Source organism: Mytilus galloprovincialis, chromosome 8 (genome assembly GCF_965363235.1).
Source record: "Mytilus galloprovincialis chromosome 8, xbMytGall1.hap1.1, whole genome shotgun sequence".
NCBI classification, from domain to species: Eukaryota; Metazoa; Mollusca; class Bivalvia; order Mytilida; family Mytilidae; genus Mytilus; species Mytilus galloprovincialis.
Genome location: NC_134845.1, coordinates 53,125,147 through 53,151,585, shown reverse-complemented (window position 1 = coordinate 53,151,585; position 26,439 = coordinate 53,125,147). Strand labels below are relative to the sequence as shown.

General features: G+C 30.4%; 3 long non-coding RNA genes across 4 annotated transcripts in view; 1 reads left to right on the top strand and 2 right to left on the bottom strand.

The window, feature by feature from the left end:
* Nucleotides 1–26,439, bottom strand: part of LOC143043376 (uncharacterized) — a 42,206-nt gene that overhangs the window by 7,883 nt on the left and 7,884 nt on the right. Inside the window, exon 2 of the long non-coding RNA XR_012968347.1 lies at nt 7,079–7,119. This is a non-coding gene — a long non-coding RNA (uncharacterized LOC143043376). The remainder of the gene's footprint in view (nt 1–7,078; nt 7,120–26,439) is intronic.
* Nucleotides 3,219–4,379, bottom strand: LOC143043375 (uncharacterized). Its single transcript, XR_012968346.1, has 2 exons — nt 3,990–4,379; nt 3,219–3,406 (listed from the first exon to the last, which is right to left on the bottom strand). It is a non-coding gene; the product is annotated as an uncharacterized LOC143043375 (long non-coding RNA).
* LOC143042197 (uncharacterized) lies at nt 12,350–25,178 on the top strand. 2 transcript variants are annotated; one of them, XR_012967903.1, is made up of 2 exons: nt 12,350–13,969; nt 22,716–25,178. It is a non-coding gene; the product is annotated as an uncharacterized LOC143042197 (long non-coding RNA). The 2 variants fall into 2 exon arrangements; XR_012967902.1 differs by having other exon boundaries at nt 19,686–25,178.

The following is a 26,439-nucleotide window of genomic DNA, read 5'->3' as shown; positions in this document are numbered from 1 at the left end:
GTACTTTATAGTAGATTACAAACAACAATGTCTTAACGAGAACATGGCAATTAGACCTTCTTAAACAACAACACCAAACTTGCACATAACAAAAAAGGCAGATACAAATATAACTCCTTAATTTCAATTTCATTTATATTCGTAACCCCAAGGGTGACTGGGGTATAGAAATATGGTCACTTGGTCTTCTCCCGACCGGCAGTAAAACGCTTGCCGAAGTGGGGCGTCCGTTTGGCTGTGCGGGATGTATCAAGTTCGCAGTCACGTCCGGTCAGAAGGGGGACGTTAAATCCGATGCCTCGTGTAAAGAGAGTGCCACGCTCTTTGCACGTTAAGAACCCTTGCAACAACTCTTTGAGGGGTCCGTAGGTGGCCTGTTGCAAGGCAAAAATTTCTGTCCCTATCCAATATACCTTCATTTTCCAGTGGCAGTCCAAATTTCCCCGACCATCATCCCAGATGGCCTCTATTGTATCAACCTACCTATTGTATTTATTGTGAACTTGTTCTCGTCATGAATATGCATGAAATATTTGCCACTGGACGTTAAGCAACCAACAATCAATCAATCATTTATATTCGTTAGTTAATAATGATCAAATATGAATAGAAAATCATGTAACACTTAATATTTCAACACTAAGATTACACATTTTCATATAATTAGGTTAAATGGGTGACTCATGCATGTTTTGTATGATATCTTGCAGTTATTATAAAAGACTGTTCAATCAAATCAATGAACATACGCATATACTGTAAAATAAAATGTCCGTTACAGTATAATTAATATACACAAAACGAGATACAAATAGACCCATAACTAACATAAAACCCTAGGCGATATAGTTGTTGCATGTCCTATGGCTATACCACTTAACTTGATTTGTTAAAAGAATGGTCGCCTCAAGTTTTACAAAAGAAACATTTAGATTCAGATTTTCAAAAAACCTGCATTCGGTTAGACAATATATGTAGTACGAGAGCAAGGAAATTATAACGGTTGAAAACTGTTACAAAAGTCATGCCTTATCATAGACTTTATTTATTTCCTATTAATTTCTTTTATGTTAACACATTTCAATTCGTTTGATATGCATAATGGTAAATGTTTTAATAAGAAGATTAAACATATAATTACGATAATAAATTGGTCAAAACTTTTATTCCCGCTTATATCATTGCGTCAGAGAACATGTCAGTGTTCATCTAGTGTTCTTTTGTTTAGATCTTTCAAAGTTTATATATTGTCTCTTTTGTATCGTATGTCTTGTTTCCCATGACACTTTTGATTTCTTAAAATAAATAGCAAACAACTTATAAGTTGTAACCGTTAACATGACAAACCAAAGCAAGAGGATATTGTTCAAAATACCACATTTAAATAAATAAAACATAAGTAAATTTAGACCAATTTATAGCATGTAATTATACATTACATCGAATCTTGTTTGAGTAAAAAAGTACTTTTTGTTTTGAATCATAAATTAATGGAAGTCATGTATTAATTTCTTTTAAACTAAATTATATAAAAGAAAGAATAATCCTTCCGATTAGAAGAATATGTTGTTTACACTATTGGTATTTCTATTTAGAACTCTTTAGAACATACTTGAAGCAGAAGAAAATTCATCACACATGATACATTTTAACCTACCTTGTTGACTTCGAATACTAAACACAAAAAAATATAGATACTGAATAGAACCTTTAGTTAGTCTATATGCATATAAAATAGGACACTCTCCAATAGTGTATCCGCGAATAGACTTCATGACAAAATTTTCTTGTTTGTTGATATACCATATAACTATTCTTATAGCCTGTTTAGTTTCTCGCTATCTCTTTTAGTTTTGCTCAAAACACAAAAGAGAAAAAAAAAATCTCATTTTAGGGCAATATTATAAGCTGGCCCTATTAATCAAAATGTGTACTAGTTCAGTGATAATGAACGTCTTATCCAAAGCATATAAAAGAAACTAAAATTAAAAATCATACAAGACTAGCAAAGGCCAAAGACTTTTGATTTTGAACAGGCGCAAACATATTTGGCGGGGTTAGATGTGTTTCGTGAGATCTCGACCCTCCTATGTACCTGTAGCCTACGTAGAAAAAACAAACACACAGCATAAAATACAGTAAAACTCAGTTTAAAAGAAGTCTGAGTCTGATGTCAGTACAGGTAACAAAAGAATCTAAGCAAAATGATAATGATACATAAATTAACAAAAAACATAAAGAAGCTCATTATTCCGAACTGTTTGTGCTCCTTTAAAATGTTCTCTATTTCTAACGGTTAAAACAACAACAGAAACACATGTTTTTTTACCCTATATTCTATTTATAGCCATGTCGAATATGTTGGTTGGTAGGCAGGGACAGAGGACACACTTTAAAAGTGGATGCTCGCATTATAACTGTAGCAATAAAGGGCAAAAAGTCCTTCAGGGTCAACTGACCACTTTTATCATACGTTCTCATCTGTAATTATGTTCAAGATAATAACCAAAAACTGCTAAATTGTTTTAAATTTACAATTCAGTGGCAGCAAACCCACCTACGAGATGTCTGATTTGTCTGAAAATTTTAGGACAGATACATCTCAACCTGATAAACATTTTTACCTCCTTATGTTGTTGTAAAATTTGACCTAAATGTCTTACCCTTGCAAGAATCTATTGGGATATCCTAGGATATCCCAAGACATTCCTGGGATTTCCTGAGATATTTTCCTGGGATATCCCAGGACTTCCTGAAATGAAATTTCAAGACTTTTCAGGAATTTTAGGGAGAGTATTGGAACAGGACTTCCTGGGATATCCCAGGAAATCCTGATCCTAAAAATATAGGACCAATTGGGACATTTCAGGACTTTTCAGGACAAGTAAACCTGAAATATCCCAGGGTTGTCCTGAGAAGTCCCAGGGATTCAGGACTTTTCAGGACTAGTAAACCTGAAATATCCCAGGATTGTCCTGAGAAGTCCCAGGTTTCAAAAACTTTTCAGGACTTGTTAACCTGTAAATTATTTGAATATTGTCCTGAGAACTCCTGGGATGTCCTGGGATATTTCAAGACATTACAAAATAGTCCCCCCCCCAAAAAAAAACATGGGGATAACATGGACTCTTCATCCTTTACAAAATCTATGAAAAGACAGTATTCATTCTTCTGACTTTTTATCTTCACAGCACATTTGATGACATTTCAAAATCAAATCACTTGAAAACAAATTTATTTTCTATAGTATAGTCACTGTTTTTTCTATTGTTATCATCTTCAATTCTCTCCAATTTTCCAAAAAGCCCTCTGTCTTGACTAGTTTAAGCTGGTCACATAAATGTATCTTGGCCCTCACTATAGGTTTTTTTTTATAAATCAGAGCTGCTGTTCCTTAACAGTAAATCTGAAACAAAACAAAAGTTCAGGATCTCAATTTTGATGAAAAAAATATAAAAACCAAATATCATGCATTAGTATGTCATATTTGTTTAAGTCAACTTGCTTTTTGTCTTTCTTTAAATGAGTACATACATGTATATATTTGGTGTATAAATGTACCCTGCAATTAAGGACCAAGACATTAAATGATGCTTTCATAAATCATAGACTGACAATTATTTTTAGCATTTCTTTCTTGCTCTATCATATATTTCAAAGTTTTAAAAACCAAACCTGTACTAGTATTCCAGAAGCATGTATATTAATGATTAAAGCAACTTATTTCAGAGATATTGCAGCAAACTGTTTGTGATATATCTAAATGTGAGTTTTCTCACACTTCTATGTTTAAGTTTTTTTATGTTATTATTAAAAGCATACCTATACTATTTAAATATTTTTTCATAATATGTAATAACAATGTATTGCTAATTCCTTATGATTGTGATGAAAGTAAATCTTATGTAAACATTCTATAACTGTTTTCTTTACTCTTCTTGTCATATGCACATATTCAAAATGGTGGAATCTAATGTATTTGTACTTACCAAAAGATATTGTCCAAAATGCATGTAATCATCAAATTAATGCTCCTTAAAATCAAACAGTCATGTCACCAGAAGAAAACATCTGCACTATTAATATAATGTTAAAATATAGAACTGTTGGAACCTAGTTATTTTCATTTATCTGCATTCATTTTGTGTTAAGAATAAGACATCTTTGCTTGTTGTCCAAGTTCAAATTCTAATTGTGTCAGGGGTTATTTAAGGGAGTTAAATTTCCATTTTCTTTGAAAGGTTCCCTGGTTGAATAAATTAAATTTATCTTGAAAATTTGATATATATATTAAAATAAAAAAAATATCCATTCATTGTTTATTTACCATCTTAATGTTTAAAGTTATAATAGTAATTGCAGAAAATGTATAATTAAGCAATATGTGATCTCCTGCATATGGCCTCACACTTCCTGTCCAGTGTCTACACTAAAATAAATTGAATCCAGATGTCCCATTTATACATTTTATCCACTCTGGCTCACATGGCAAAGATAAAGAATTAAAGCATGAAAATTATTTGTGTGTTTATTTAGATACTTGCAATTATATAAATTTAACCTGTTTACAGTTAATATATTATCTTGGGTATTACATCTATGGTTGTATGATCATGATCTTTTAAATTGGGCTTTGAAAATATTAATGCTTAATTAAAAAAAATAATATTGTGTTGTTACTCATATTTTGGCCTGTAGCATGTGACATGATTTGTGATACATGTATGTGAGTTTTGCATTTTCCAAAGTATTGTCCAAACATTTCCATCAGTATGAGCATATGCAAATTTAACTATGCACAAACAATTCTTGGAACTTAAATAGAATTGTAAATATACTCAAGTGGAATTAAAATTGCAACAAAGACTAAGTTTTGAAAAGAAACCCATATATAGTCTTGAAATATCCCAGTAATTCCTGTTAATAATCTAAAGTCCTAAGAGTTCTTGAAAAATCAGGATAAATTTGTGTACATCAAATAATGTAAGTCCTGAAATATCCCCAAAATTCCTGAAACAAATTTAAAGTCTTGAAAATTCCTGAAATATCAGGACAACAGATTTCAGGACTTCATGGGACTTCCTGGGATGCTTGAAATTTCAGGATTTACAAAATTACCAGTGCTGGGATTTTTCAGGATATCCCAGGACTTTCAAAGTTTCAAAGACGTGAGTGAAATTTTCATTTAACCCCTATGTCCTATGTTTAGCTATGTCGATCATGTTGGTTGGCGGGAACATAGGACACTTGTTTTTAACTTAATTACATTTTGATGATTGTGGCCAGATTTGGTTAAATTTATCTCAGAAGTTTTAGATATAACAAAAATTTGCAAAAAAATGGTAACAATTGTCAACAAAGAACAATAACTACCCGAAAGTTCGATTGACAACTGCGGTCAGGTTGACTTGTTAGTATAACATACTTTGCCGAACATTATTGCTGTTTACAGTTTATATATATCTATAATAATATTCAAGATAATAACCAAAAAAGCATGCATTTTTGTTTCTTAATTAAAATACCCAACCAAGTGGTACTTTTATTATTTTTTAAACCTCATCATGCCATTTTTAGGAAGACGCAAACTAAATAAGCTAATCCAATATCAGATGACAATATTATTCGAAATAGGCATTACTTTACCTAATTGGAGTTCTAAGAACAAATTGCAGACCGCCTTTTGAAATTCATCAGAGTCAACAAATAAACAAAATTAACTCATCATTTTTATCATCGGCATTTTCTGGTGAAACGTTTTATAATCAACATGTGTATGTTAAAGGGACACTAGCTGTCAAATTCATAATCACCGATTTTTATCAATTTCTCATATTTGATTTATAATAAAATTGAGAAAGGAAATGGGGAATGTGTCAAAGCGACAACAATCCGACCATAGAGCAGACAAAAGCCGAAGGCCACCAATGGGTCTTCAATGTAGCGAGAATTACCGCAACCGTAGGTGTCCTTCAGCTGTAAAACATTATCCAAACTATAAAAAGTCTAAAATAAATAATAAACAGGGCGCTGGCATGAAAATACGTAGCTTCGTTTCGTGTGTATTTTAACCTAGACGCCATCTAACTAATTATCGAGTTGACCTCTTAAGTCATCCGATGACTATATAAGCGATGTAATCATCAGTATAGATATAAATAGATAAAGCAAACTCGTGCTGTTAGATTAATCTGGTTCTATTTAATTTTATTATATAGATGACAAATAAATGTTTATCATCGTTTTTACCTGTTTAAGAATAATATTTTGTGAATCGAATCAGTTAATCAAATGATTTACATTTGTTTCACTTTCAATGTTGACATTCTTATCCTTTAAATAACTTTACACATACAATTCATGTGTTATCCATCTCAAGCTAAGGGGTTAAATTAAAGTTAACATGAATACGGATTCAATGAGGTCGAATTTTTCACTTGCAAGTGAATAATTCATAATCAATGTTTGTTCGCTTATTTCGACAAACTTAAACCATAGTGGTTACTAAAAGCGAATTATTATTTCACAATTTGCATTTAATTCAGGGGCGGATCCAGCCATTTTAAAAACGGGGGTTCCCAACCCAGGATAAAGGGGGGGGGGTCCAGCTATATGTCCCCATTCAAATGCATTGATCGGCCAAAAAAGGGGGTTCCAACCCCCGACCCCCCCCCCCCCCCCCCGTTGGATCCGCCAATTTAATTAATGATTGAGCAAAAAACACATTAATATATTAGATGTTGTTATATATGTTATAGCTAGTGCCCCTTTAATAAAACGAATGAAGTTATAATCAAATAGGAACTGGTTATCGATATTATGATATCTTTTTTGACGTTGTCCTCTTATAGTATACTTATAGAAGAAGATAATTGGGAGACAATCATGCACTAATCTAGAAAAGCATTCAATCTATATTTAACATTTTCTTATTACGGGTCCCTTTGTGATTTAATCTAGGAGGTGTTTATTGTGCTTGCCATTATATCCATTTCATTTTATTCTTTATTATGACTAAAATGTACTTTTTTTAACAAATGAAAAAAAATTGTAATATTGGTTATATCTAAGTACTTACCATTTGTTTGATACAGTACTTGACAATCATTTTCTTTGCCACTGAAATACAAAATCCAGGAGAATTTGAAAGGTAAGGTCAGAAATGTTATTCCACCCAACAAGTATTGATCTTTCATTATCTTCTAATATGAACTTAAACACGAAAAGAATGTGACAGACAATAAAATAAGAATATAGAAAGATTGTTAGTGAACATTCCAAGTCACATTACATGTATTTGATATGGAGACAATCAATGATACACAACTTTTTATCAAAATGAAATGAACCTGATTGTTTAATTGACAAAATATGAATTCATTTTAAACCAGATCCTCCGCAGGGCGCAGCTATATACGACCGCAAGGGTTGAACCCTGAACAGTTGGGGCAAGTATGGACACAACATTTAAGCTGGATTCAGCTCTAAATTTGGATTGTGATTAAATAGTTGACACAGCATAGGTTTATAACACAGAATGAATGTGGTCTAATGAACTTAAAATATTTTTTTGGTCTTTGAGCAATTCACTATGATGTTGAATATTAATCCTCTCAAAAAAATGTTCGAAGAAATTTTCTTTTTATTTATGAAATTTGAAATGAGAAAAATTTACCCCCCCCCCCCATTTTTTTCACATCCCCCTTTCCCTTTTTCTAAAACTGATCTCAATTCAAATTCCTAATGGAGTTTGCAACAATAACTACTCATTTAAATACATCATAAAATATTAAAATGTAAAATAAAGTGCTTGTTATTACTGAATGGTAAAGATTGTTTTAATTTATCAGTTGGTAGTAAAAGTGAATATACATTGTATATTGTATAAAACAATGATTTAAGTTGATTCAACTACTATTCTGGACAAAGAAAGATAACTCCAATTGAAAATTTCTTGCTATTGCACAATATTGTGTAATTAGATATTTCTTGCTATTGCGCAATACTGTGCAACTGAAAATATTTGCTATTGCACAATATTGTGCAATTGAAGATTTCTTGCTATTGCGCAATACTGTGCAATTGAAAATTGCTTGCTATTGCACTTGAAGATTTCTTGCTATTGCTGAATACTTAATATAATAATTTTGGATCCTGATTTGAACCAACTTGAAAACTGGGCCCATAATCAAAAATCTAAGTATATGGTTAGATTCAGCATATCAAAAAAGCCCGAGAATTCAATTTTTGTTAAAATCAAACTTAGTTTAATTTTGGACCCTTTGGACATTAATGTAGACCAATTTGAAAACGGGACCAAAAATTAAGAATCTACATACACAGTTAGATTTGGCATATCAAAGAACCCCAATTATTCAATTTTTGATGAAATCAAACAAAGTTTAATTTTGGACCCGATTTGGACCAACTTGAAAACAGGGCCAATAATCAAAAACCTAAGTACATTTTTAGATTCAGCATATCAAAGAACCCCAAGGATTCAATTTTTGTTAAAATCAAACTAAGTTTAATTTTGGACCCTTTGGACCTTAATGTAGACCAATTTGAAAACGGGACCAAAAATTAAGAATCTACATACACAGTTATATTCGGCATATCAAAGAGCCCAAATTATTCAATTTTTGATGAAATCAAACAAAGTTCAATTTTGAACCCTTTGGGCCCCTTATTCCTAAACTGTTGGGACCAAACCTCCCAAAATCAAACCAAACCTTCCTTTTATGGTCATTACCCTTGTGTTTAAATTTCATAGATTTCTATTTACTTATACTAAAGATATGGTGCGAAAACCAAGAATAATGCTTATTTGGGCCCCTTTTTGGCCCCTAATTCCTAAACTGTTGGGACCAAAATCCCAAAATCAATCCCAACCTTCCTTTTGTGTTCATAAACCTAATGTTTAAATTTCATTGATTTCTATTTACTTATACTAAAGTTATTGTACGAAAACCAAGAATAATGCTTATTTGGGCCCTTTTTTGGCCCTTAACTCCTAAACTGTTGGAACCAAAACTCCCAAAATCAATCCCAACCTTTCTGTTGTGGTCATAAACCTTGTGTCAAAATTTCATATATTTCAATTCACTTAAACTAAAGTTATAGTGAGAAAACCAAGAAAATGCTCATTTGGGCCCTTTTTGGCCCGTAATTCCTAAAATTTTGGGACCAAAACTCCAAAGATCAATCCCAACCTTCCTTTTGTGGTCATAAACCTTGTGTTAAAATTTCATAGATTTCTATTCACTTTTACTAAAGTTAGAGTGCGAAAACTAAAAGTATTCGGACGACGACGACGACGACGCAGGACGACGACGCCAACGTGATAGCAATATACGACGAAAAATTAAAATTTTTGCGGTCGTATAAAAATATACACTGATAATTATAACCTAAAGTAAAAAAAAATGGGGAACGTGTCCATTGGACACAGATGATGCCCCTGCTTGCAATTAACGTTATAGAGGAATATAACGAAAAAATCGTAAAAGATACACTATCCAATGCATTCTTGAGCGAAGATTATTGGTTATAAGCATAGTGTATGAATTTCATAAATTAGGTTGAGGCAAACTTAAGTAAGAGAACGGAAATGAAAATTCAGCAATTTTCCATATGTTAAGGAGCATTTGGAAAGACAACGTTAGAGTAAAAGTTTACTTGAAGCAGAGACCAAAATAACCGTAATTGGTTCATTGCTGTAAAAGTGTTTCCTCTAAGATATTAAAAACAGTCTCCAGGGCATTTGTATATACAATACGGGTAGACCTATTATAATAGATGTCTGAATCTGTCTAGATGTCAGATTGGTCGGACAGCTGTCCCAGTGTAATTAACAACTGCTGTGATATTAAACTGTGCTATCTCCGAGTGGAAGGTCGTTAATCAATCTGTACCAGCTTGATAAGAATAAAATTTTACCTGTACAGATATTTTAGTATATATGGAGGATAAATAAATATGAAACAAGTTGATTTCTTTAAAAAAAAAAAAAAAAAAAAAAGCAATACATGAACCTTAGACCGCTGGATGCCGGGTCACCAAACGATTGTTGCTGAATTTGTGTTTGCTTTTGAATTGAAATGATTGACTGTGAATAGAAGAAGCAGTTGAAAGTATATATTTACAGCTTCTATTTGAATAGTTATTTAGAGCTCGACTATTTTATTTATTACTTGGGAATGTACATAATTTTTCCGATTATAACCCTTTGGCAAATCCTAATTTCTACTAACCGGATGATTTATGCAAATTGCACAAACCTATCGCAATATAAATTGATGCACTCAATTTGCTTTATAATCTGGAATTCTGGATGCATTTATTTTATCTATCATATCTTTATATTTTGTTTCCTACATGCATGCCTTAATATATTCTCAACTCGTATTTGAAGCTGTCTTGGCATGCAATTGATTTGGACCTGTTATGAAGAGATTTATTTTGGATTCATAAAACATCTCACATTTGAAAGATTTCCTGATTTTACTTAAATCAATTCAAACATTCTACAGGGAAACTTATTTTGCCGAAGAATTTCTTAATTCAGAAGTTAATGAATACCTGTATACACTTTTAAAATAACCAATGTATATAAAAAGGTATGTAGATATTCTACAGGGAAACTTAGTTTTGCCAAAGAATTTCTTCATTCAAAAGTTTATCAATACCTGTATACACTTTTGAAATAACCAATGTATATAAAAAGGTATGTAGATATAAAAAACGCCAGACACGAGTTAAGTATACAAAAAAAAACATCAGTGACGCTCGAATGAAAAAAAGTTAAAAGACTAAATACATTACAAAGTTAAGGAATCTATTCCTTGGGTAGATAATCCTTAGCTTTTCGAAAAGGTCAAAGTTTATAATAGGACAATGACTCAAAAAAGAAACTAAAGAGAAACAACTCGAGGTCAGAATATCGTTAGTAATGATGACCGTGCTTGAAAGTCACATGTAAAGCTCTTTCTGCCGTGTCCCGAATTTAGATAACAAAAACGAAAATAAGCTTTCACTTGTGAATTTAATAGTATTACATGCAAGTAGAATTTTAGCGCACGAAATAGTAAATTGAAAGCATCTCACTGATACTCAGGAAAAGAATACGCATTTGCGTCATCACATATCTTAATCTAATAGTTGAATTCGAATGTTAAATGGCCTACATTAAATGTTTTGATTCCGGATTCATTGACATTCTATCCGGAATTTTTGAGAACGCAAACCGATAGTGTGCTTTTGAAATGTGATTTATAATGTGAATGAATCAAGACGTGTAGGATAGTTGGAAACACAATGAATACAATTTTCAAAACCGTACCATGATAGTACAAATATGTAGATGCTATAAGGTTTAACTATTAAAACAAACAAACAAAAATTGAATTAAAGGCGTAGGTCCGGTAAGGATCGATTTTGGCCTCAAATTTAAGGTTCATCTGACGAAAGATTTTGACCACTTTTTAAACACTTAAGTGTCTATTGCATTTGAATCAATCAGTTTATGTGAAAGATTTTAACTGATTTAGTCATTAAAAACGATCCGATTCAAGCTCAAATATGAGAAATCTACCAAATATGCCAAAAAATGTCACTTTTCAGATGGTTTTTGTCAAAAATGAAAGTGGACGCATCCGTGTTCATCCTTAACCTTTATATATGTTATGTATTATCATAAAATACAACTTACATTTCAATATTAAGGATGAACACGAATGTGGCCACTTTCGTTTTACACGAAAACCGTCTTAAATTTAACTAAAAGACTAGAATTGTGAAGATTTCAGTAATTCAGCATGACTTAATGGTGCTTGTACCCGATATATGTGCATTTTATTGTCAAAAACAGCCCATATTTATGTAGCGGAAGCATTCTACTGTTCAATAAAGAACTAAAAGTTTACATTTTAACAATTTTGTAAAACTGCTATATTTTGGGGCCAAAACGGGGTCTTACTGGACCTACTCCTTTAATAATAAATTAACGTTCCTGTTAGTATTTTTGTTCAAATTCTTTTGAATATTATATATATATAGTGAAGGAAAAATAGACAAAATATGGAAATTTTATATTTCCATTAAAAGAAAGAGAAAGAATGCTTAATTTGAATAAAAGGAAATATTATAGATTTTATAAGAAAGTAAAATTATAATGCTTAATTTATAAAGAAAGTTCATATTAGAAGAATTGATTAAAATTAATGTAACCCTATAAATTGGATTTATGTTGAAGAATATAATTTTAAATATTAACTAAAGTTGGAAACTTGTAAATAGAATTAAAAGTTAATTATATACTTTCACAGATATTTTGTATATATATATAGTATTACGTAAAGTCTTATATCAAAGAGCATGTTAATTAAGTCTCTTTTGTAAGAACTCGATGTCAAATACTTTTAACTAATAAAGACTTTTATAAAGTAAATAGATAAATCCTAGTAAAAGATGTCAATTGTATTTGGGAAGTATTTAGATTTAAAGGAACAAAGGGAATTATTTATCTTCTTTGTTTATAGGTAAAAGTTCGATAATCCGTTTACTAGGGACGCTAAGAATTAAGTCAAATTGATTGACAAAAGCTTAAATGGTCAGCAGGTAATTGATGACCAATGAAATAAATTATGGGAAGTCTTTTTAATTAATATTTGGCATTTCATTGGAGAAAATAGAAGAAGTTCTTAAATCCAAAGGTCATGTGACTAAAATTTCGAATATCCAAAATTATGTTTTAGCGTCACTTGATCTTTGGAACCTGAAAATAAAACATCATTTTACAGAACTTCTGTCTATTTTAGGTAAGTTAAAGTAACATTTAATTTAGCATATTATTTTGAATTAAATAAGTAAATACTAAATTTATAATTAATTTGAGTTAATATTTATTATAATATTTTATCAATATCTGTTGTACTTTAAGGACAAATTGTATATAATGTTTTAAATAAAAAAAGGTCTTATAATGATAAAGTTATCTGTAAATAAGTTTTATGTTAAATGTGAGTTATTATAAGTTTTAAAGATATTAGTTTTAAAAGTTATTAAAAGGTTAAATGTTTAAAATAAGAACATTACTGAATTACGGAACTTATCATATTTACTCCGGAATAAGTTTTATAATTACTTAGTCCATGGGAGATAATTTTGAGTGTAAATTTATATCGCTAAATATTCTGAAGACGCACAATCTTCAAAACCCTAATTTTACTGAATACTTAAATAAGTTTGACTTGCAGAAATTGCAGAAATGTTTGAAGCCTGGAGACTGAGGTATTCATTATGTAATGTAGCTGTATTGTGATTTAATATGTTAACATTTTGAATGCTTAGAATTGAGGTTGATTCAGATAGTAAAAATACATATCATTACTTTTATGTTATTGGCAAGTCTTGCATACAACATTTTAATTATTAGAAATATATTTAGTAATGCAATTAAAGAAAATATGCGAGTTAAGCTCTTGAGTTAGGTCCACTCCTTTTTAACATGTTTAATGAAATATAACTATTGAAAGTTACAGAGTTAATTCCCCTGATGAGTTATTCCCCTTTGAAATAAGTTGTATGTGAGACTGTAAAGGTTCATCATTGTTTATTGATTTATTGATGCATGATTTATTTGTAATTGATTGTAACTGTTTATTGAATATACAATGTAGACTTGATCTTTGGAACCTGAAAATAAAACATCATTTTACAGAACTTCTGTCTATTTTAGTAACTTGCAGAACAGAAAACAAAAACCCCCCTACAATCAGCACAACAGTTTATGGTGGAGGCAAAAGGGAACGAACCAGTACCTCATACATAAAGACACATGAGTAAGCCATCAAACTACTTACTTCGATCTGCAGGCTTAATTCCAGAGGAAACCGCTGAAGAATTACTAGTAGTCGATCTTGCTGCAGAACAGAACATACCCGTTAGAATCAACATGCCGGGTGAAGAGGTAAATATTGTTCAATCAATACCCGTACAGCCAAACAAATTCAGTGGCAACATAAAATCAGACAATTGGGTGAGACAGTTCATCAGATGGAAAAATCTACAAAAAATATCTGATGAGCAAGCTTGTTATGCTTTACCCTTCTATCTTGAAGGAGCCGCAAAGACATGGTTTGAAGGATTGGCTGAACCAATTCAAGCTAACTTTGATCAATTAACAACAGCATTGAAGGATAGGTTTAAGAACACATATGAAGATGACGATATTCTTCTTGCACAGCTACCAACAGAAAAGGCCGTAGAATTTCTAGATAGGTTGCAAATAAAAGCAAACAATCAAAACATTCCAGAACACTTATTGTTAAGAATTGCAAAGAAAGGATTTCAAGCCTCGTTAAAATCCATTATAGTTCAAAGAGACCCTAAAACAATTGATGAGTTAAGAACAGCAGCAATAATTGCTGAAAAATGTCATCAAGAAAAAGAGAACGAGAAAACACAAGTCAGTGCTATATCAAATGAAAACTTTCAATTTTTACAAGACACTATCAATGTTCTAACTAAGAAGGTAGAAAATTTAGATGTACAAGGGGAAAATAAGCGGCAACAACCCAACAACAACTTTGGCAATAGTTATCAAAATTGGGACAATCAGGGCAATAGTATGAATAGTCAACAAAATTGGGTCCCAAAACAAAGTAGTAATTGGGGTCAACAAAATAGAAGTCGTGGTCAGCAAAGTAGAAATTGGGGTCAGCAAAGTAGAAATTTTGACAGGAAGCCATTTCAATCTAACTCTGGTCAACAAACCCAATATTCAGGTCAAAATAAAGCTTCCTGTACAATATGCGGTATGTACAAATGTTCAGGCAATCCAGACAATTGTTTTGCTAGAGATAAACAATGTGATCAATGTAAGAAAATAGGTCATTTTGCTAAGATGTGTAGAAGTATATATAACAAGTATGGTGAAAGGATAAGGTATTAGGGACGCGCGCCCATTTTTAGGCGCTCGTCTAGAAGTGGGCATAGTGGCAGGAAACATATCAATCTAATAACACCAATGGATAGAAATAGGATTAATATACAAATTTTAGATGTTAAAACTAATGGACTTGTAGATACAGGTGCTGCAGTATCTTGTATTTCATATGATTTAGTTAAAAAGTTTGAAAACAAAGTAAGATTAGATAGAGCAGATATTCCTAACATTTATGGAGTAGGTGGTGAAAAACATAAAGTTAAGGGCAAGGTCATGCTTCCTTTAAATTTTAAGGGATTAATCATAGATTATTCATTTTTAGTCATTGAAGACCTGCAACATCCCTTAATCTTAGGAGATGATTTTTTATTAGCAAACAAAGCAAATAATCATTATCCCACTCGTACTCTGTATTTGCATGAAGGAACTGTCCAAGTCGCTCTAATCAATACACAAGTTGGCAATGCCAGAATGGCAAAAACAATAACAATACCAGGTTCAAATATGTGTGAATTGCCTGTTATTATTCCAAGAAAATATTTAAACAAGCCTGTTATATTAGAGCCAGTTTCATATTTGGAAAAAAGTCAACTTATGGGTGCTTGTTGTTTAGTTCAAGCTACTAGGTCAAATTCAGCCTATGTGAAAATGCAAATTATTAATCCTAATAGAGATCCTGTCACTATCCCCAGAAACCAAGTTGTTGCTATGGTATCGCATGTTGATATAAAGACTTTGCAAAATCTTTCTGATGTTGAAAAACAAAATATAAATACAAATAGTGTTTCTAATTTAGAAACTAAACAAAGAGAAAAATCAAAGAAAAAAAGTAAACTTGATTTTGATCTGTCATCTGCAGAGCTGACAGACATTGAAAAGCAAAAATTAAAGAAATTTTTAGACAATAATAGAAATGTCTTTGCTACTGATTTGTCAGAATTAGGCCAAACAAATATATATCAACATGAGATACAAACAACACATGAGATGCCAGTAAGAACACCTCCTTATAGGACTACTCCAGTTATGAAAGAAGAAATTCAAAAACAAGTAGATAAATTATTAGAAAATAATATAATTAAACCTTCTACATCCCCTTATAATAGTTCAGTAGTACTTGTCAAGAAGAAAGATAACACTTTTAGGTTCACGATAGATTTTAGAAAGGTCAATGCGATTTCTAAGGCCATGTTTTATCCATTACCAAATCTAAATGATGTTTTTGATACTATAGGTGCTGTTAAACCCAAAATCTGGTCTAGTCTTGATATGGCCCAGGGATATTGGCAAATAGAATTACACCCAAATTCAAGGCATAAATCTGCCTTTGTAACTCATAATGGGGTATATGAATGGAATAGAATGCCCAATGGGTTGAAAAATAGTAGTTTTACCTTTCAAATGGTAATGTCTCAAATTTTACAAGGCTTGAATTGGAAAAATGTTCTAGTGTATGTAGATGATATTTTGATTTTTTCTGAAAACTTTGAAGAGCATTTGACACACTTAAATCAAGTTTTTGACAGATTAAGGAAAGCAAATCTAACATTAAAACCTTCAAAATGTCATTTTGGTGTTTCAAAAGTCAAATATCTTGGTCATATTCTTTCTAAAAATGGAATTCAAGTTGACGAAGCCAAAATTAAATTAGTTAAAGAACATCCAATCCCTAAAACTCAACAACATGTTAGACAATTCCTAGGATTGTGTAATTATTATAGAAAATTTGTGAAAAATTACTCTAAAATTGCAGTTCCAATGAATTCTCTATTACAAAAAGATAAGCCATTTTTATGGACTGCTGAATGCCAAAAATCATTTGAAACTCTTCAAAATGCTCTTACTACAGCTCCAATTTTGGCCTTCCCTGATCTATCAAAATCATTTACCTTGACATGTGATGCCTCAGGGTCTGCTATTGGGTATATTTTAGGACAAGTTGATGAAAATAAACGTGAACGTGTTATTTCATATGGTGGGAGAGCTTTGAAAAATGAAGAAAAAAATTGGACTATTAGTGAAAAAGAATGTTTGGCAGTTTTAGAAGGGATAAAACAACATAAAGTTTATTTATTAAACAATAAATTTACAGTTTTCCCAGACCATAAGGCATTAATATGGCTTCACAAATCAAAAGATACAAATTCAAAACTAGGTCGTTGGGCTTTACAATTACAGGATTTTGATTTTGAAATCATTTATAAAGAAGGGAAAAATAATCAGAATGCTGATGCAATTTCTAGAATTCCATACCCACCCCAATCCCCTGAACTAAATGACACGAATGAGCAAGATAATAATGACTTAGGAGAAAATCCTTACCCCATTATCAATTCAATGTCACAAAAATGTTCTCAAAATGAAAATCAGAAAATTAGTGATGGATTCATTGAAATGAGATTTGAATATGAACATGATGATCCAATAGTTGCTTCAATTGTTGAAAATAAACTTGATAATTTATCAGATGTTGCAAAATTACAAAGAGAATGCCCAGAATTAACTGATATCATTACATTTTTAGAAAATGGCACATTACCAAAAGATGAAAAGAAAGCTAAAACTGTTTATTTTGATAAAGATAACTATAGACTTGGCCAAGATGGTGAATTAATTCATCAATGGTGGCCTAGAACTAAGGGTGTACCTAGAATAGAAGCAATGATAGAACAATTGGTTTTGCCTAAAATATTAAGGGAGGATGCTTTATTATCCTATCATGACTGTAAAGCTGGAGGTGGCCATGCAGGTATTAAGAAAACTTATGCTGCTTTACATCTGAAATATTATTGGCCAGGAATGTATCAACAAGTTTACTCTTATGTAATATCTTGTGATAAATGTCAAAGAGCAAAGAGGCCAGCACATAAACAACCAGCTCCCCTTATGCCATTGCCCGTAACTGATACTTTTGATCGTTGGCATATGGATATTTTGACTACACTTCCTACTACAAAAGAAGGCTATAAACATATTTTATTGATAGTTGATAGTTTTTCAAAATGGTCAGAGGCATTCCCCCTTAAAACTCAAGAAGCTACAGAAATAGCCCATATTCTTTACAATCAGGTGTTCACAAGATTTGGTTGCCCAGCTAGCCTGACAAGTGATAGAGGTCAAAATTTTTGCTCAAAGCTTATTCAAGCCTTGTGTGAACTTTTTCAAGTTACACGACACCATACTAGTTCATACCATCCCCAGTCAAACTCAACATGTGAACGTATGAACAGTACTATAGGTCAAATTTTAAGAACTTACTGTGATCAAAATCAAATGAATTGGGCAGACTTAATCCCCAGTGTTATGATGGCTATAAGAATGTCACCAAATACTGAATCTACAGGATTCTCCCCTTATCATATGGTTTTTGGAAAGGAAATGAATATTCCTTTTGATATTTCTGTACTTCCAAAAGACAACATGTCTAAATCTGCTAAGGAACATTTACATCAATTGATAGATCACTTGAAAATAGTTAAAAAAGTTTGTAAGCAAAACTTGGAAAAATCTCAAGAAAAATCCAAACAGTACTATGACAAACGGTCGAAGGAGCCAAATTTTAGAGTAGGTGATAGGGTCCTACTTCAATGTATGAAAGTTCCAAAAGGACTTTCACCAAAATTACATGCAAAATGGATAGGCCCATATTACATTACGAATGTAGGTCAAAATAATACTTATAAGCTAAGAAGAATGTCAGATCATAAAATTGTTAAGTCCAGAATCCATGCAAACAGGATAAAACCATATGAAGACCCAAGAAATGTTAGGGAACCAGTTAGACAATTGCAAAATAATGATGATTTAAATGATAACAGTTCTCAAAATGATGATAGCATAGACATAGACAAAAATGATGATGAAACTCAATTGCCAAATAATGTAGATGATCCAAATTTAGGGCAAGATAACCAAAATGATATTGATGACAATGATCAAACACAAAGTGAAACTGATAATGACAGTGAATTTTTAGCAGAAAAATTAGTTGCCAAAAAGAAAAGAAATGGTAAAAATTATTATAGAGTTAAGTGGGTTGGTTATAAAAAGACCACATGGGTCGCAGAAGAAGATATAGGTGAAGGCTTACTAGTAGAATTTTATACAAAATACACTAAAAGTGGCAAATTAAGAAAAAAGAAACAAAGCAGTTGTTTTACAAAAGCAAATATGGAATAAATAAAAATAGGATGTATAAAAAAAAAAAAGCAGCAAATGAAAATAAGCTATATATGGCATAAATAGAATATGATGTATAATTATAAAGGATAAAAGCAAATAAATGAAAATATGAAGTAACTCGAGAAATTAATTGCAATTTACTAGCTAGTAGTTAAGAATAATAATAAAAAAAAAAAAAAAAAAAAAATACCATCTCAATATAGTAAATAAAACCATAAGATTTGAAATTGATAATAATTATGTGCGCACATAAATATCAAGTATAATAAGAAACCAGTATAAGATTAAAGCAATTAAATAAAAAGAAAAAAAAGAAAAACATCTTAATGATTTGATAAATCAACCTTATTATATTTGAATGTAAAATGCCTTATTCTAATGTGTGTTATAACTTCAATAACAACTTAATCATTTTTTGTTAATTGCTCACATATATATAACAAAGTAATTTGAACTAGTTAAAACCATAAGAATTTAAGTTCCTTAAATTAGTGCTAAATGAAGTGTACAATTCATTTTAACTTGGCTTTAACAAACTTTAAATTATATGTTGTAGGTGACCAGACAGGTACTACCAAGCTTTAGACCATTTGTTACAACATTGAAAGTTATTTTCATGCTGGCAGTTCTTTTGAACATACCTCAATCTAAGGCAAATTCAATATTACGGTTGAACTATGGAATCCTATTTGAAAAACAAGCTAATGTGCATTTTAGCAATGATGTATGGATGCATACATTTCAAATAAGATTACCCGTTAAAAAAGGGATGAAATTAATTAGTCCCTGTGAAGGAAAAGACTTTTGCGAAAATTTTAATAAGCTAGCAAATGAATTGAATATACTCCAACTGCAAACAACAAGAGAACTTAACCAAACAATAACCACTTTGAAAAACATTATTCCAACTAAAAGCAAAAATAATAATAGGAAAAAGAAGGCAATCTTAGGATTTATTGGAGAATTATCGAAATCAATATTTGGTACAGCTACTGTTTCTGATGTAAAACTCCTAGCTCAGCATATTAATGCCCTAACAACAAGAACTGTAAAATTGACCAAAGAAATGGCTATTCACTCAGATCACCAGTCTTCATTTATGTCAATAATAAATAAAAGAATTTCAAACATTGTTAATGAAATGAAAGACACTCATGATGAAATAGATTTGTTGCAAAATGTTATAAGAAATAACACAAAGGCACTTGAGAAATTATTTTTTACTATATCTAACACAATTTTAAATACGATTACTCTAAATACAGAAGTTAAACACAAATTAAATGATTTGAAACTAGGAATTTTCAGTTTAGTTGAAGGAAAATTATCTCCCTTGTTGATTAAACCAGCAACTTTAAGAAAGTCTTTAAAGCAAATTGAAATGCAATTGCATCAAAAATATCCAGGATTTTATATTGTTCAAAAAAATGTAAACTATTATTATTCATCCCAAGATTTTGTATACTCAAAAAAAGGATCAGATATTTTTATTATGATAAAAATCCCAATAGCATATAAAATGGCAAAATTTGAATTATTTTCAGTCACTGCTCTTCCAGTCCCAGTAAACACATCCTTGCATGCTACCCAATTAATGGATGCCCCTGAATACTTAGCTTTGTCCAATGATAAGAAGACATATTTACCCCTAACAAGTCAACAAATTTTAAATTGCAAGAATTACAATAACAATATGTATTGTCCATTATTACAATCATTTTCTGGAAGTGGAGATTCATGCATAGTATCTATTTTTAATAATGATAAAGATAAAGTACAGTCATTGTGTGATTTTAGATTTTTACACAACAAAATAATGCCAAAAATTATGTATTTGAAGTCTTCTGCAATAGTTGTATATAAAATCCCACAAATTTCAATAGATTGCTCAGGAAAACAAATTTTTCATGAAGGTTGTGATTTTTGCATTATGAATATTCCTTGTCAATGTTCAATTGCCACAAATTTATTAAGTTATCCCCCCTCAATAACTTCATGCAAAAGGTCAAATAATATTACAGTTGTCCATCCAATAAATCTAGCATTGCTACAACAATTTTTTACTGCAAAACAATTGATAGAAATTAATGGTAGTTCTACATTCGTAGAAAAGATGAGTATTAATGTTCCAGACTTTAAAATTTATAATCATTCATATTCTTCATTTTTGGTAAAAGATCAACAAGACCATCTTAGTTTAAAGAAAATGGCTAAAGTTGCTAAAAAGGAAGGAATTATTTTTCAAGATTTGGCAGAGCCTTTATTAGATGGTCAGATAGATATAGAAAATAATTGGCCAAATCTTAATGGTACACTTGGTTTAATTGGAACTTCTTTAGCCAGCATTACATTTATTTACTGTATTTGGTCATTTTTCAAAATTAGAACGTTAACAACAACAATTTTGATTTTAGAAAGAACTATTAATGCTCATTCTGCTTCCATACCATCTTTTATTTTTAAACCAGAAAGCACAACCACTTCCTCTATTATATCTCACATGTTTGATCAGGAATTTAATATGAATCATATTTTATTAATAACAATTGGTATTTTGATTATATTTATTGGACTTATATTATTTAAAAGAAGAAAATCGAAATCACATTTTACGTATTTAATGATGGAGATTACAACTGGAACTTCTTGTCTTCAAGTTCCCCTTATTAAGATGCCACTATGTCCTGCTTATTGGGAAATTAGTATGCCCCCTTCTGTAGAGTCACTAGAGGTTGTTGGTACTTTTCAACCAACTTTATTAATTAAATGGGATGAATTTTTGATCAAAAACAAAATAAATGAGAAATCATTAACTGTTCCTAAGATGATCAGATTGCCACTCTTTCAAAGTTTACAACTAAAACAAATTTTGAAACAACCATACTGTGTGTATATACTTCTAGTCCATCAAAACCTATTTAAAGTCTTAAATCATGAATAAGGTCTTTTTTGCCTGAAGAATTTTCTACCTTAAATTTTTTTTTTCTCTCTCAATATTGTTAAGTTGTATAGTGATATAGGACATCAAAGCATGACTTGTGCCGTGGATATTCAAAAAGGACATCGAAGGAATCATCAATATATCGGACAACAACTATATATTATTCGTACATAATGGAGGACACCGTGTGCTATTTCTAAAATTATCATGGATTATGTGATCACAAATTATCAGCATTGTGAATTTATCATATGGAAAAAAGTGAATTTGTGATGAGATAACAAGAAGTGAATTTGTGATGTGATAACAAAAAGTGAAAAGGTGATCATCACCATACCATACAAAAGGATTATTAAGTGTTTATATTAATAAAAATGAAATACAAATTGCATGAATGATTTACTCTAACCAAACAAAAATGATATTATATTCTAAATTCATCCCAAGATAACTAGTTGAATCCTTAACAAATCTTGTATTAGGTATATTTATAGTAATATTTTTGTTTGCTCCTTGCATGCTTAATTAACAAATACACTTATGATCATTTATTAATCCAAATTTGTATGTATATTTTAATATTATATAGTCCTTTAATTTCATTTATTATTATTACTATTATTTTGTTTTTGTTTGTTTCTATAGATGTTCAACCACACATATTTCTTCTCTTCAAGTCGGGGAAAATGTTTTAAAGAACACATAAGATGCAAAGAAATTTTTGTTAAGCCAGGAGCTAAATTAGAAGAACTAGCAAATTTTGCTTACCAAAGACTGCATGCAGTTCAACAACCCAAAATAGTTTATATAATGGCAGGGATACCAGATATCTGCACCAAAACTAAAGCCCCAGCATACGAAGAAAGTTTTTACGATTTAGATGACAATGATAAATTATTAACTATGAAAAATATTTTAAGTCAAACAAGAACAAAATTAGAATCCATCAATTGTAAGGTTGTTTTTGTAACCATAACCACCATGAGTTTTCATGACTGGAATTTACATAGACTTAAATGTCATAAAACATCAAAATTATTATATTTAACTCAATATGTTGACATGCAAAATCAACTCAATTCAGTTCTTCACCAGCTGAACAAATTCATAACAGCTTCAAATGAAGATAATGATGTAGTTACACCATTTCTTCATACTTATGTACATAAAATTATGGGAGAAAGACATTATTATAGCTACTCAAAATTGGTTGATGGTGTCCATCCATCTGCAGCCTTAGCAGAAAAATGGCGAAAATATTTATAAAGAATTATGAAGATCAATGAAAGACTTTTAATGGAATAATCAAAATTATAGTGGAAGCATCTATAGAACAAACATTGTATATATTTCATTTATAAATATTATGTATTTTTTTTTTAACACATATGCATAGATATAACTTTGTAGGAACAAAGTCTTCAGTTCCATAGGGTTATATAGTGAAGGAAAAATAGACAAAATATGGAAATTTTATATTTCCATTAAAAGAAAGAGAAAGAATGCTTAATTTGAATAAAAGGAAATATTATAGATTTTATAAGAAAGTAAAATTATAATGCTTAATTTATAAAGAAAGTTCATATTAGAAGAATTGATTAAAATTAATGTAACCCTATAAATTGGATTTATGTTGAAGAATATAATTTTAAATATTAACTAAAGTTGGAAACTTGTAAATAGAATTAAAAGTTAATTATATACTTTCACAGATATTTTGTATATATATATAGTATTACGTAAAGTCTTATATCAAAGAGCATGTTAATTAAGTCTCTTTTGTAAGAACTCGATGTCAAATACTTTTAACTAATAAAGACTTTTATAAAGTAAATAGATAAATCCTAGTAAAAGATGTCAATTGTATTTGGGAAGTATTTAGATTTAAAGGAACAAAGGGAATTATTTATCTTCTTTGTTTATAGGTAAAAGTTCGATAATCCGTTTACTAGGGACGCTAAGAATTAAGTCAAATTGATTGACAAAAGCTTAAATGGTCAGCAGGTAATTGATGACCAATGAAATAAATTATGGGAAGTCTTTTTAATTAATATTTGGCATTTCATTGGAGAAAATAGAAGAAGTTCTTAAATCCAAAGGTCATGTGACTAAAATTTCGAATATCCAAAATTATGTTTTAGCGTCACTTGATCTTTGGAACCTGAAAATAAAACATCATTTTACAGAACTTCTGTCTATTTTAGGTAAGTTAAAGTAACATTTAATTTAGCATATTATTTTGAATTAAATAAGTAAATACTAAATTTATAATTAATTTGAGTTAATATTTATTATAATATTTTATCAATATCTGTTGTACTTTAAGGACAAATTGTATATAATGTTTTAAATAAAAAAAGGTCTTATAATGATAAAGTTATCTGTAAATAAGTTTTATGTTAAATGTGAGTTATTATAAGTTTTAAAGATATTAGTTTTAAAAGTTATTAAAAGGTTAAATGTTTAAAATAAGAACATTACTGAATTACGGAACTTATCATATTTACTCCGGAATAAGTTTTATAATTACTTAGTCCATGGGAGATAATTTTGAGTGTAAATTTATATCGCTAAATATTCTGAAGACGCACAATCTTCAAAACCCTAATTTTACTGAATACTTAAATAAGTTTGACTTGCAGAAATTGCAGAAATGTTTGAAGCCTGGAGACTGAGGTATTCATTATGTAATGTAGCTGTATTGTGATTTAATATGTTAACATTTTGAATGCTTAGAATTGAGGTTGATTCAGATAGTAAAAATACATATCATTACTTTTATGTTATTGGCAAGTCTTGCATACAACATTTTAATTATTAGAAATATATTTAGTAATGCAATTAAAGAAAATATGCGAGTTAAGCTCTTGAGTTAGGTCCACTCCTTTTTAACATGTTTAATGAAATATAACTATTGAAAGTTACAGAGTTAATTCCCCTGATGAGTTATTCCCCTTTGAAATAAGTTGTATGTGAGACTGTAAAGGTTCATCATTGTTTATTGATTTATTGATGCATGATTTATTTGTAATTGATTGTAACTGTTTATTGAATATACAATGTAGACTTGATCTTTGGAACCTGAAAATAAAACATCATTTTACAGAACTTCTGTCTATTTTAGTAACTTGCAGAACAGAAAACAAAAACCCCCCTACAATCAGCACAACATATAATACCAATAAACACGAACGTCAAGTATTTACGGATGGACATTTTATTCATCGAATGAATCTATTTTAAATTCTAACATTCCACTATGTGAATATATTACTATACAAAATATAAGCAAAGACTTCTAAATCCATACTAAGAGTATAAAATAATCAACATTATGGTTGTAATAAAATTTAGTTGTGATTATTGTAAATTATTTTAACGGTTGTTGTGAGCTGCAAGGATTTAAAATCATGCTTTATGAATTGAAAACACACAGTCAAGTATTTTTATTCACGACCGTTTGAAATTTAAATATTTAATAAATTGATCTTACTTTCCGTTTTATGGATATATTACAATACACAAAAAAAAAAATAGTAATTACTCATAAAACCTAAATTCTAACGGTGAGGGACGTTTGCGATTTTTCATAGGACATTTACGCTTATTTTTTTGGACACTTGCGCTTCAAATCATAGGACATTTGCGCTTTGGTAATATTTGGTTTTTATGACTATTCTCTTCTTTTATTCGGGCTTGGGACCCGCATGTTTGACCTGGCAGAGTTAAAGTCATATTTTTCTTTATGGCTAAAAGTTTTAAAAAATCATTTCATAGCACAATGATATGTGCTAAAAAAAAAGTGTATATACACTGAGCTGAAGTAAACATTCTAAAGAACAAAAAACACGTACAGTCATCAGAGGTCAATTTTCGCTTGATATCTGAAGCCCTGGGAGTAAACAAATTAGCTGTTGTTCTGAATGTTTTTTCGACCACATTTTCAAATGAATAATCAAGTTTCTCTTTCTCAATTCTTGACAGGGGCGCCTGTTCGTATAACGAATCTTAATGTAATTCACACACTGTTGTTAAATAGTACTCTTCAAAAAGATAAAACAAATAGCAGGATGAGTCATGTAGAAGCATGGAAGGATTCTGGACCATTTGTCGTACTAATGAGAAATATAAGTTGAATTTACGTAATGATTACTTCTCATTAAAATAACAGGTAGACGACTATGGGGGTAAAAAGCGCAAATTTCCGGTCAATTGAAGGTGTCATACCACCAATTAAAAGTCCCTATCTGTTCAACCAAATTTTGCAATTTTCACAGCTTTCTAAATATTTTACCTTAAGTTTAACTTCATAGAAACTAGGTATATCCTGAATTGTACAGGTGTCACCTTTCTGCATACCAATTTTCAA